Source organism: Chelmon rostratus, chromosome 21 (genome assembly GCF_017976325.1).
Source record: "Chelmon rostratus isolate fCheRos1 chromosome 21, fCheRos1.pri, whole genome shotgun sequence".
NCBI classification, from domain to species: domain Eukaryota; kingdom Metazoa; phylum Chordata; class Actinopteri; order Chaetodontiformes; family Chaetodontidae; genus Chelmon; species Chelmon rostratus.
The window spans coordinates 19,080,317-19,093,288 of record NC_055678.1 but is presented as its reverse complement, the minus strand read 5'-3'; positions in this window follow the sequence as shown (position 1 = coordinate 19,093,288).

Below are 12,972 nucleotides of genomic sequence, written 5' to 3'. Positions count from 1 at the left end.
GCGAGAGCAGTGGCGGTCGAGCGAGCCGGGGACGGAATGAGAGAGGGAGCGGCGATGAGGGAACAAAGCATAAAATATAAAATAAAACATCACCTGCAGAGTGTTTCACAGTGGTTAAACTCTACATCAGAAATGAGCATCAAACGCACCGCAGACTGATGCCATGATGAAAGGCGCTCCGGCTTTCAGCCTCCTTTTACCACCTCTGCCTGTCCCCTTTGCATTCATCCAGTCATTACATCTAAGCCAATCATCAGAGTCAGGCGGCAGTCAATACAAAACATCTGTCTTGTTGCCTTGAATGTGTAAAAATTGCGTGTGCAACGTCCTCAGAGGTTTTTAATCCGCTACGCCGTTAATTTGCCTAAACTTCACGGTTTATTGCAGTGGAAACATGAGCAGAGAATGCACAAAAAAAAAAGGGCTTTCAGTTCTGCGTTTAGTTCCTCCACTTCTGTGCAATGCTAAATCGGTGGAACACTCGTGTAAGGATTACATGTTGACCTCAACACGAGCGCTCATGGGTTGTGTATTAGATGCTGTTTAATGAACAAACTGCCTCTACTCAAACTTTCATTTCGTTTTTGTCAGCACACGGGGAGAATAGCCTCTGTGTGATGGGCAGGACCTGCAGCTCGGGAACGGATGCTGACTGCGAACGAGCTAAACAAGCCTGAACAGTTATTAATCTAATTTTACTTTGGTAAGACAGAGAGGGAAGGCACAGAGAAAGAGGGAGAAGGACAAACAGATCAGCGGAGACAGATAGGCATGAAATGGGGTCTTGTCTTTCCGGTCGCCTACCCCTCTCTCTCATCAGGCTGCGGGGCTGAGGATGGCTGTTGGGACCTGTAAATAGCTGGAGACTTCACATCACAGCTCATTTCACAGCTCCGCTTCTTTGCTTCTCCATTCAAACCTGCGCGACACAAGTACATACACCTCTGCTGGGTTCACGTTCAAGTCAAGCATGCTGCACGGGAATCCCTGAGTGATGCAAGAAATAAACAGAAAATAAATGAATGAACATGCGCAATAAATACAAAAATAGATGCAATTAAACATTGCACAAAATTACATATAACTTATAATGATGATAGAATTTTTAGTTTTATTTTTTTCTGTATTTGTTTCTGTAATTATTTTCTTGTGTATTCATTCATTTTCCAAGATATTCAGAGATCAGTATGATGTGCAGGACACAGTGACGTGACACTGCTTGGCTATCATCATCAAGGTTTTGGATGACTGTGGACTGGACTTGGGATTTGTCATTCTTAACTTGGCCTTACTTATCTTGACAAGGGACTATACACCCTTATTGCTTGACTTCAAGCTTGCAATTACTGTCAGCCTCGTTTTTGTAAATAAATAAATAGATATGGAAATAAATGAATAGACCAATCAATGCTTAAGTAAAGAAATATACAGATAAACATATGCATATAATGACATGGGCTGGTCATGGTAACATACCATTGCTCACTTCAGTAGACTCATGCTTGTCTTGCTGCTGCAGGCTTACATGGACTGGTATGACCATTAGATTATGATGGCTGCTGTTAAAGTTTGCTAAAGTTAGCAAACTTGGCTGCATTTTGCGACTATATTTTTTTCTTCTCTACTTGTGCTACTGTTAAACTCTGTTTTGGGCGTCACATATTAACATTTCAATACTTTAATTACAAAAGTAAGACGAGGAGCTAACATGATGCCTCACCAGGACACTTTATTGTTCCTGTTCATGGTCCGCTCACTCTCAGTTGGGATACCTTGATGATGTCTTCATCGTATCTTAGGGAATTAAGTGACACTCAATGTGCCATCCTGTAATTGCCACATCTGGCCACAGTGGCCGCTGTTTAGCAAAAGGCAGCATTCAGCACATACATGCGTCCACATGCACAAGCGAATTTGAATTCAAGACCAAATCATGGAGAGAATTAAAACGACGTGTGTCTGAGCGCTAATCACTAAGAGCTTTGTGCAGTAATGATGGCAGTTTTAATAGTTTAAAAATTAAATAACAAAGATAATTGCTCACTGTCGGTAGGCTGAGGTTTGAACAAGCACAGTGTGACCTGAGCACACACACACACACACAGGCTCACACACAGGAGCAGAGAAATTACTTGATAGAGCAATCTAAATTTGAGTCAGATGCTGAGAGGGGTTGTTAGTCAGCAGACTGGGGGCAGGGCGGGGGATTTATGAAGCAAAAAAGGAGTAAGAGCCACCTACAAGCAGGCGTTGCAAGACTACATTGGTATGCAGCGACCGGTGGTGAACCAAATTAAAAAGGAATGTATTACACAGGATTTTACACTTGGCCGACCAGGCTGAAGAAAACTCATCAATCCACAGAGTGAGAGATAACTCCAAAGGGAAGGCGGTGAGGTGTGTACGGGATGGGGTGGAGGGCTCTCTCTACTTGTTTTCTGACCTTCTGAAAAACATGCAAACAAATCTAACTATATGCAGATATTTTCCATTATTTTCTTTATCTCTGCATTAGTTTGACCCTGAAATGCTCAACATGTTGTTTCCCAGTCCCACCACACTTATATACGATTCACAAATCAGCCCTGTCGTCTTTGCAAAGTCCGCACGTAGTAGACAATGTTTTGTTTGTTGGGACTCGACTCAGGACTTGTTGGTCTTGACTCAAGACTTGTTGGTCTGGACTTTGGGCTTGACTCAGGACTTGTTGATCTAGACTTTGGTCTTGACTCAGGACTTGTTGGTCTTGACTCAGGACTTGCTGGTCTGGACTTTGGGCTTGACTCGGACTTGTTGGTCTAGACTTCGGTCTTGACTCAGGACTTGTTGGTCTTGACTCAGGACTTGTTGCTCTTGACTTTGGGCTTGAGTCAGGACTTGCTGGTCTGGACTTTGGGCTTGACTCAGGACTTGCTGTAATGGACTCAGGACTTGTTGGCTTAGATTTGGAATGGATTTGATAATTTACTTGGATGGTGTTGGTCTTGGACTTGTGTGGACTGGTCTGTACTTCTGTCTTGACTTGTGTAACCGGGTTGAAACTATTATTGTGTTTGAAACTTTACCTGTTCAAACTGACCTGTCGATATCTGTAGTGTTACTTTGTCTGTTACATTTGACTCAGGACTTGTTTGCCTTGATTCAGGACAGGACTCTGGAATTGTTTTCCTGGACTTGGGGCTACTTGTTTGCTTTGATTTAGGACTGCACTCTGCAATTGTTGGTTTTGATTTGAGAAATGACTTGGGACTTGTCTCTCACTGACTTGAGTCCTAACCCAGGACTTGTTGTTCTTGACTAAAGACTCATTCTTAGGGGAATGTGCACTATTGAAGCACAGTATTAACTGAAAAGGTGCAGAGCGTAAAGTCAGAACTTCTTAAGATCTTCATTTTAACAAACCTTGTTTTATGATACTATTCAAGGCTGGTGTTTTTTCAGCAGCTGCCTTTCAGTTTACAGTAATTGTACCAGAATCTGAATTGTATTCATTTGCTAATAATCACAAGGTGGATTTTATTGTGAAGCAGCCACAGGAAATACTAGCGCTAGTGGTGCTACTCATTAAAAATGGGTCTACACAAATATGACATTTTCCAAGAAGATATTATTATTCTAGGCGTTTTAAGCAGGTAGTTATAGAGAGTACAGGGGTGAATAGGGGCCCACCAGACCAGGGCTCCCTAATAAGTTAATCTAACCATGGGCAAGTATTAGATCAATTAATAGACTGAGACGTCATTGAAAGTTAGTCAGCAACTCCTCATAGCTTTTGAGGTTAAACACTTTGTGTTGTAGCTGCTATAAATCAATTTCCTCAATGTGCCCTGAATTCAACTTCCCATTAATTAAAAAGGATTTGTGAGAATTAATTGGCGGGCCTTGTAAGCCACCTTATCAAATGTAAATTGCTTATTGAGGCAAAGTAATTAAAAGGAAACCCACACCCCAGGAGCTCCATCTGTTGTGTTAAGGACCTCTACACGCTCATACAACAGGTTAGGGGCGATGCACAGTGCAAGATTTTGATATAATGTCGACTCAATTAAGTCAGCCCACACAAATGGTGGGAGATCAGGGGCGAAAACTCCCCTCGCAGTTTTGCTTCAGGGTTGTCTCCCAGCTCCTTGATCTACACAACCACGCTACAATAGCAGCTTAATTAGTTGAAGAAATCTTGTGGTGTCAATCAACCCTGAGGGACAAATGAACAAACAGCTGCACACGCACACACGCGCACGCACACACACGCACACACACACAAATACACAGTAATTACAGCAGTCAGTGTTCTTAAAGTTGATGTATTGATGTATTGATGTATAAAGGTTTATTTGTAATATTGCAAATATTCAGCACCTCCACATACAAATGTGAACACCTTAGTCTTATCTATCTCTAAATTTTAATACATTCTTGTGATTTAAAGGGAACCTAACGGAAGAGCACAGGCAGAGTGCAGTCACTGCAGCCTGACTTACTTTTGTTGCTCATACAAAAACAAAGTTTACACGCTGTGTTCAAAGACAGTTTTTCATGTCCATTCGACAACCTCCTGCTCCTCCCGATCGTTTCACCGCTGCTGCTGGTTCTGTTTGCTCCTGCCTGCTTCACACCGCTTTCCCCAGCGGCGCTGATTGATTTCTCCCTCCATCACCCCCACCCCTATACTTTGCAATGGCCTCACTTACCTGATCCATGACAGAATGTGCATTCCACGACTTGATGATCTGAGTGTGCCGGGTTCTGCTCCCGGGCGAGGCCTGCTGCGACCCCTGCAGAACCGTCGGTTCACTGGGAGGATGCCTGAGTAGCTGAGCCTCGCTTATATCTGAAACTGGTCTGGCTCCAAGACATTCTGCATCAGATATGAACACGGCTGCTAAATCTAAGCATGCACAGACAAAAATAACACTTGAGAATTTTTTTTAAGATAACTTTTAATGGCAGTGACCCAAATTCCTCAAACTGCATTTGGGTGTCATTAATTTACAGCTGACGCCAACTGGGGCACAGTCGTGTCAGAAATATTGGAATCAGCTTGTAACACACCCAGCAGGTTTTCATGTCATTTAAAAAATATTGCTTCATAAGAACACATCACACTTTCCGCAGGATCCCCAGGATTCCTCATGATGATTGACGTTTGTTTTTGAAATTGGAACTGCACATAATTCATCAAAAAATGGCCTTTATTCTTATTTTCTAGTGGTATTCTTTCACTTTCATTACATTTGGAGGTATTTTTTTTTCTCAGTGGAACACCGCTAGGAGGTGGAAAAAAACCACAGTGCTAACCAAACACACATTTGATCCTCTTCTCATATCCTCTGACCTCTTTTTACTGTATGTCTGAGTGGTTATATGTCAGTGTATAATTGTCATTACATTTCAGGGTGATTTTTCAGTGACTTGAGGAAGTGGACCATTACACTTTTACAGTAATGAATGACATATGCACTGACACTCAGCAATCGACGTGACTGCTCAGATTTGTGATGAAGAGTTGTATCATTCACTACAACTGCCTGAAACCCTGTACATAAGAGGTTTCAGACACAACACGCATTTTATCAACTCCTAAAATGAGAGCTGAAATTCATAATATGATGCTGTATTTAGTGACATATGAAGCCATATGCTGCAACACCATATATATATATAGCAACAGCTGGTTTTCAGGCTGCATGATAATACATTTTTATAGTATACATGGCATGCACCATTAGAGATCATGCACAAAAAAAGCTCTTAAGAGGTGTCCATAACAGTATTTATGCTATATTGTATTCCTGAGCAGTAGTTGTAGAAAACGAAGCGGGGAACTTGAACCAGCTCACAGTCCCTCCTCCACAAGAGCTGATGCAGCTTGAATGTTATGTGCATAATTAATTCCAAAGAAACTATTGCTCGCCTCTTTTATGATTTCGCATAATTGATAATGTACTTCAGCGTGAGTTTGACTTTAAAAAGAAGGGAATGGAAGGTCAAAGAAATTTCGCGGAAATACGAGCACGTCCACTGTGGAATTATTCAAATATTCAAATGAACACTATTTGCCAGTGCGGCTTTCCTTGCTGTTACAGTCTTCATTCATCATGTTCTCATCCCCGGATGGCAACGGTGGAATGCCCCCCAGGGCGACAGAGAGGATGTCATTTTCTATCATAAAAGCTGCCACCAGCTCAGTGTACATAATCTGTGATGCCTGCAGTGCTTCCTCTTTCACCCCTGCAGCATTGTTAGGGCTTGCCAAAGAAAGACAGATGACAGGCCTTCTCGTGGGACGTGGAAATCAGCATACATGATGTAAAGGAGTCCACTCCCCCTTGAGGAGTACAATTAAAAAGGCAAAAAATATATACATATATATCAACAAGATTAATGATTGCTCAAATTGAAAGTAATTAGGAGAACAGCATGGCGGTGGAAGGAATTAACTCACATGGCTAACGTTTCCTGCTCGATGCCGCCGGCTACACTGGAGCCGCGGAGATGTTCCTGCTCCAAACCACTGAGCCGAGGATTCCCAGCAGACCCCGGTGCAAGCGCAGCTCATCGCGGGGCCATTCGCTCCCCCAGGGCCCAGGGTCATTAGTTGAAGTAGCTTCCGGCAACTCTGCTTCCAGGAATTGCACGGGCTTTCCTGTCACGGTCCACTCCCGTTGTCTCCCTGTGACGGTCTGCTTTGTTCTTTTCATTCTGAATATGCGAGCTGTGTGTGCACGCGCGCTCCAAACTATGCATCTCACCTGTACCTGTGTGATGTGTGCATCAGTGCCGAGGCGGACACAACAACTCGATCTCCACTGGAAAGCTGTCCAAGACCATTGGAAGCTTCTGATAGTGTCATGGTTTTGGCTGCTAGTTTTTTTTATTTTTATTTATGTTGAAAGTAATCATTGATTGGTCTCACTCTAACCCTTATTAGTCCTTCCACCCTTGTGTATTTAATTCTGTGTTTTCCTCAGTCTGTGCCAGTTCTGCCTTGGACCTCATGTTTCAAGAGTTTCAGTCATTTCCTGTGTTTCCCGGCGTTTTCCGTGTTTTTTGGATTATTGCTTTATTTTTCCCTGAACCTCGTCCGTATCTGGACTTTTGGACTGATTGATAACAGCTTTTTCAAATGATTTCTTTGTGTGTGAGAGAGTCCTGGCGGAAATCTGTGGAGTCTTTTTGAATACAACCACCGGGGAGAGCGAATGGCAGCAGGTTTCATATTTTACTCAAGTGGCTGCACTTAGTCAATACTTTTCTGTTAACAATGGCTCAAATGACTGTGTAAAGTTGTTGCTTATGGCAATGAACCCATGGAGCAAAATCAAGCAGCTCTGCAGCTCTCCTCATTTCTTTGGGTTGCTGTAACATCCCAGCTCAACCGTCATCAGACGTTTGCCCGCCACCAAACAGCAGACGAAGTTAGCAACTAGCGGGTGAACATGGGGCATTTAGCAGCTAAAGAACCAGGTATTTCCCACAGGAGTTGGTGGAGACCAAAACGGAGCTATTGCATTGCATTCATCAGGTGGCAACAAACATGACTCCAGATTAATGATAATAATGATGTGTTGTGCTAACACGTAACAACTGTAATTCCGGATACACTTATGAATAACCATTCAAACAATCTCAAACAAGTCTAACCGCTATACACAGCACTGAATTGTTCACGGTGGATTGAAACTTGTACACATAACAAGTACCTTGTATGTTCATATGAAAAGCAACCATGGTTGTTTAGTTTCTTGGGTTTGTCTGCGTGGGCAGAAAAAGACTCAGACAATACCAAACAATCACCATCAACAAGACCACCAATGTGCCGTGCCTCGCTGCTCTATCTCGCTTCTGCAACAAGGACCCACAGCCCACGCAACATATTGTTCATGTATAAGTCAGAGGAGGCAGTGACAATTATGGCGACGGCTGGCGATGTCCTTGGCTGGGGGTTCTGTTTGATCTGCCGTCCTGTCAGCAGGAAACTTCTTTCTGTTCAATCGCTGTATGAAAAATGAGTCAATTACCACATTTCTCTGAGAGGATTCCCATTTTAAGTGAGAGGATGGTCATTTATCATCAAGGGTTTGGAGGCACGGGCTAGCTGACCCTGCAAGAAATCAAAAACCAAACCGATTTAAAGTTTCGGCCCTTTTCTTAAAAGTGCGTACATCTCTGTCCACAACAGTGCGTGTGGGCCATAGCTTCCAGGTAACGTATGTTCCGAAGGCAATTTGCCATGAACTGAGCCCTTTCTCTATCAGCATATGAATATGTCCCGGTGACTTACCTGTTTCATCAGTCAGACTGCGGCTGCGGCAACAGCCTCTGTCCTCCGGCCTGATTCTCCATGCAGCACGTCCTCCGCTCCGTTGCTGTTCACTGACCTTTTCTCAATTATGAATTATATGCCTTTGAGATCAAATATTATAAGAGAGTCCTGGCCCTGTGCACAGCACATCACTGTACGGGATAACACCAGTGGCATCCATTATGTCTCTTTGTAGTCACTTTCAAACTAGTGCATTTGAGGTGCATATTAGCACAAATTTTCTGTAGTCTGAATTTCTTTGTATATACGTTTTAAAGAAAGAGCTCAAATGTAAGAACGAAAGGCAACACAGGGCAGCTTTCACAGAGGCAATTCAAATGCTTTGCATAGGCAAAGAAAAGCATCAGAGCGACATTCAAAAAGAATAAGCAATAAAACCAGAATAAAAGCAGCTCGGATAGGGTAAAAAATTCCAAATCATTGAGAGGAAAGTGCAAACAAAAAAGGGAATAAAGGTGCAGTGGAAAAACAAACCAGGAGTTTTTCCACTTTGATTTGAAAGTGGCGAGTTGGAGTGTGTTTGAGAGGATCAGGACGGTTGTTCCACGTGTGCAGACTATCAGCCGAGAGCGGCTTCACCCTGCCTGTTTCGCCGGCCGATTTCCTCCTAAGGATCTACGAGGGTCTGCTGGGTTTACATTCAGGAGGTCAGAAAGTGTAGCTCGCTGTTTATCGAGCGATTTCTAGAACTTGCAGCAGCACTTTAAAATCTATCCTATAAGTAATTGGAAGCGAGTGTAAAGATTTAAGAACGGGAGCAATGTGCTCTCTCATTAGAAGTCTGGCGGCAGAATTGTGAATGAGCTGAAGTTGTCTCATGGACTTTCTGCTAAGAGACTGATAGAATAGTCAAAAGGCAGGAATGACTTGCTCTAAATCTTTTCTGCTCCATAAATCTTGCTATAATAACCTGATTTACATCCGTTGTTTTGTATTTTTCTCTCATTTTAAATGTGTTAATTATTGCCAATTATTGATACGAAGCGTAACTCCCATTCAGTTCATATTGATGTGTGTTAGATCTATAATAACATTCAACTCATCATCCATATGCTGTATTACTCTGTTCAGACAGTGATTTAGTGACAGTAGGAGCTGTTCAACAAATCTTAATGCAAACTTGCTTAAAGAACAAGAAGAAAGAGTGCACTCAGGTTAACACAGACTAACTTTCCCTTTTGTTTTCTGTTTCATTTTTCATGTCGGGGTTTTGCGTGTGTTTTGTTCATTCAAGGTCGACACTGAGATGCCGTGTTTGTGCTCTTATCACATGCTGTGTGACTGAAGAGGTTCACTCTTATATTTCTGTGGCAACATTGATTTGGGGTTATTAAGGCAGGACTATTCCCTTAGCCTTTCATTCATTATTAGACAGTGAGAGTCATATGTTCACCATAGACAGACTGCTAATGTTTCACTAATGTTCAAAACCTGTGTGATTTGTTTTCAAAGGTCACATAGTGCATTAATTCGTGGTCAGTAATAGTTAAGTGATGCTTATTCAGCACTCTGATGCATTTCTATAGGGGTTTCTAAACAGTGTTTTTTTTAACAATGACAACAACTCCCATGAGTGCCCGTTCCATTTTCAATATCATCAAACTACATCTGTTTGTGATTGTTTTCTTTGCGACCAGAAGAGGGAGAAATCACTGTTCAAGAAAAGGAATCCACAGGCAGGTTTCGATGTGCATTTCATAACGGTACTTGAGCTCTCGGCCGGCCACGTGCAAATATTTTTCTGGGCACCGAGTCGTCATAAAAATGGGAGACCCTGTAAATTCTCGGCCTTCTCCCTCGGCAGGACTGGCAGACGCTGTCAGCGGGCCCGGAAGCCTTCTGTCGAGGCTGCTGTCCGTGGTGCTGATTCTGGAGCAGTCCTGGGTATTCGCAGCAGCGAGCTGGAACGCTGCTGATGGGGAATAACGCACGATAGTTTGTCTGGACTGATTCGCCTCTTCGTCACTGTAGTATTCGGTACTTGTTGTTCCAGATCCTGGTCGTTGGGTCTTGGAGACGTCAAGACTAAGATTGCCAGAGGGTGAACTCTGACATTGTAACTCCGATGATCTAACTTTTTATCTAGCGCCATCGTCTGGTCAAATTTTTAATCTCTCCAGTATTTTGACCTGCAAAACGAATGACAGTCAGCGAGCATCCAGGCAGGTATTGCACAGGTGTTCCCTCCATGCCCTGTGGTCAGCAGTACTGGTTTTGACCTGCTTGCCCGTCCCCAGAGCCCTGGAAGCTGCACGCCGGTTCTTCATCCTCCCGGGGATCGCTGGGCCGACATCGCCTCATCGCTGCGAATGCTGGGATGCGCCGCCTCCGCCTCCCATAGCTGAGCTCCCTGTCTCCCCTCCCGCTGTTCTAATTTCACAGTAGATGATCATTACTGTTGAATAAATTAGCATTGCTTATCATGCTGCGAGCTGATCCATTTAGTACTAATGTCATTCATTACTATACTGTACATGATTCATTTAAAGACTGCGACCATTTTGTTGCATTTTGCTGCCATTTTCGAAGACAGTGCGCGACTAAACTATATACAATATAGCTTAGTCACACTCTCTGATCAAGATGAGCCCCCCCCTCCCAACCCCAATACAGCGCAGTACGTTAAAACATTATTCAATAAACACTCCGACAACCTCCATATGCTAGATCTATAACAAAGAGCTATAAGCAAATCACACATCCTATTGTATAAATAGCCCACAGGTGTTACTGTACAGCAGCAGTAATGGCTGGCCCTTTAAAAAGTCGTGGGAAATCACTCTGTATTAGCAAAGCATTTATCAGAAAAAGAAAATGAATTGATTAGGTTGCATCTTGTTTGAAGTGGTGCTATTACAGTTTGTGCTGGTGCTGCTGGAATCAGTTGGTCTGGACCCCTGGAGTTATTAGGAGGCTCACTGGCCTGCACTCCCATTCACATTAGGCACTGGTTGACATGTCAGTGGAAAACATGACGCGTGCTTTCTGATCATACAGGTAGATCACAGCATTGACGGTTCAAACACCTCAAATGACCCATATTTATGTGACCTCCTGCTGCTCTTCAGCAGAGAGCTTGAGGGGCTGAATAGTTTGTTCAAGGTGGAAGCTCCTCATTCACTACTCAACTACTCAAGACAAACAACTGCTCACATGAAATCAGGATATGCTTTCTGATAAAAGTACGTTTTTTTGAAGCCACTTTAAGACAATGACTCACACAGCTTTATTTCACTGGGCAGGTCCTTCCAGGGCCTCCGGGCCCTGATGGCAAAGGCTCCGCAGAGTCTGGGTTTACGAAGTGATCGACCGCCTTAATAGAAATCTGGGGTTGTGCTGATGGGCAGAAATAAGTTTAGGAAAATAGTAAGTGCTTGCATCTTTCACCATCCTATTATAAAGGAATTATAACTCTTTCATAGCCACGAAGTGGACCCGAAGAGCTGAATTCTTCCATCTACGCTCTGCTTTACCTCATTTCCTTTCACAGCTTTGAATACTGTCATTGAACCATGGCTGGTCTTTGAGTTAGATCTATTCTTTATAAGAGGATCTAAGGTTGAGGAATGAAAAGAATTAAATCATTCGTGTAGGAGAAATCAGGAAACACGCTGTCAAGGGAATAAAACAGAGGCACTATGCTGATTAAAGAGTGTAGTTAAAGTTGGGTTTTGAGTCTGCTTTTGAGTTACATTTGAAATGCTACAGAGCAGGGGGTGTGAGGTCACTCACATGTCTGAATGTGATTATTCAAGGTCAGAGGTGTGGAACGGCTGGCGGTGAGAAAAATTACATTTGCTCAGTCAATTAATGCCACATCTTGTAGTTCAGAGTTCAGTCTCAGAAGGATTCTTGCAACTACTTTTGCACTATAGCTGCAGAAGTTGTGTATTGACATGAGACACATTCTGTATCAATGATTTAAGAGCTGATATCGGCTTCTGTGGTCTAAGGTTAATGTGTGAACTACATCAGTGAGGCCCATCTGTTAGGGATCTTCAGGCTGGACTGAAACAGCCTCGGGCTCTGGCGCTCCTGTGGCGATGGAGCTGAGCCAGGCTGGTCCGCAGCAGGTGGGGTCCAGGACTTGCGAGGGGTTTCACCTGGACTGTGGCAACATTAGTTCGTCTTCATCCCTGAGCTCAGCTTCCAGACAAGCGATGCGATTCTTCGACTTTGCAAAAGCAAGGTGGCAAGATGGACACATCCACCCTCATCCACCACACCTGCAGTTAGACTGTAAAAGCGCTCAAAGCTCAAACTCAATCAATCAAGGCTAAAAACGAATCATTATGCTAGCTGCAGCCAAGGCGGTGTGGTAGTCCTCATCCAACTGAGTGATTTGAAGCTCAAGAACATGTGGACGGTGCGTTAAAATTAGCACGCCTCTGCCAAAGACATGCAGCCCTGCCTACATCAGTGGAGCTCAGGTGGAGCAGGTGAAAAGCTTCAGGTTCCTAGCGGTCAGCATCACAGAGAGCCTGTCACGACCATCGCACATCTCCACCCTGCTGAAGAAAGCTCTGAAACAAAATCCCTGCGCCATGGTCACGTTGCCTTTTACAGAGGAGCGATAGGAGACATCCTGAGTGAAGGGGGGTGATTAAAACCACAGAGAACATCATTGGCACCTGCTCGCTGAGCAC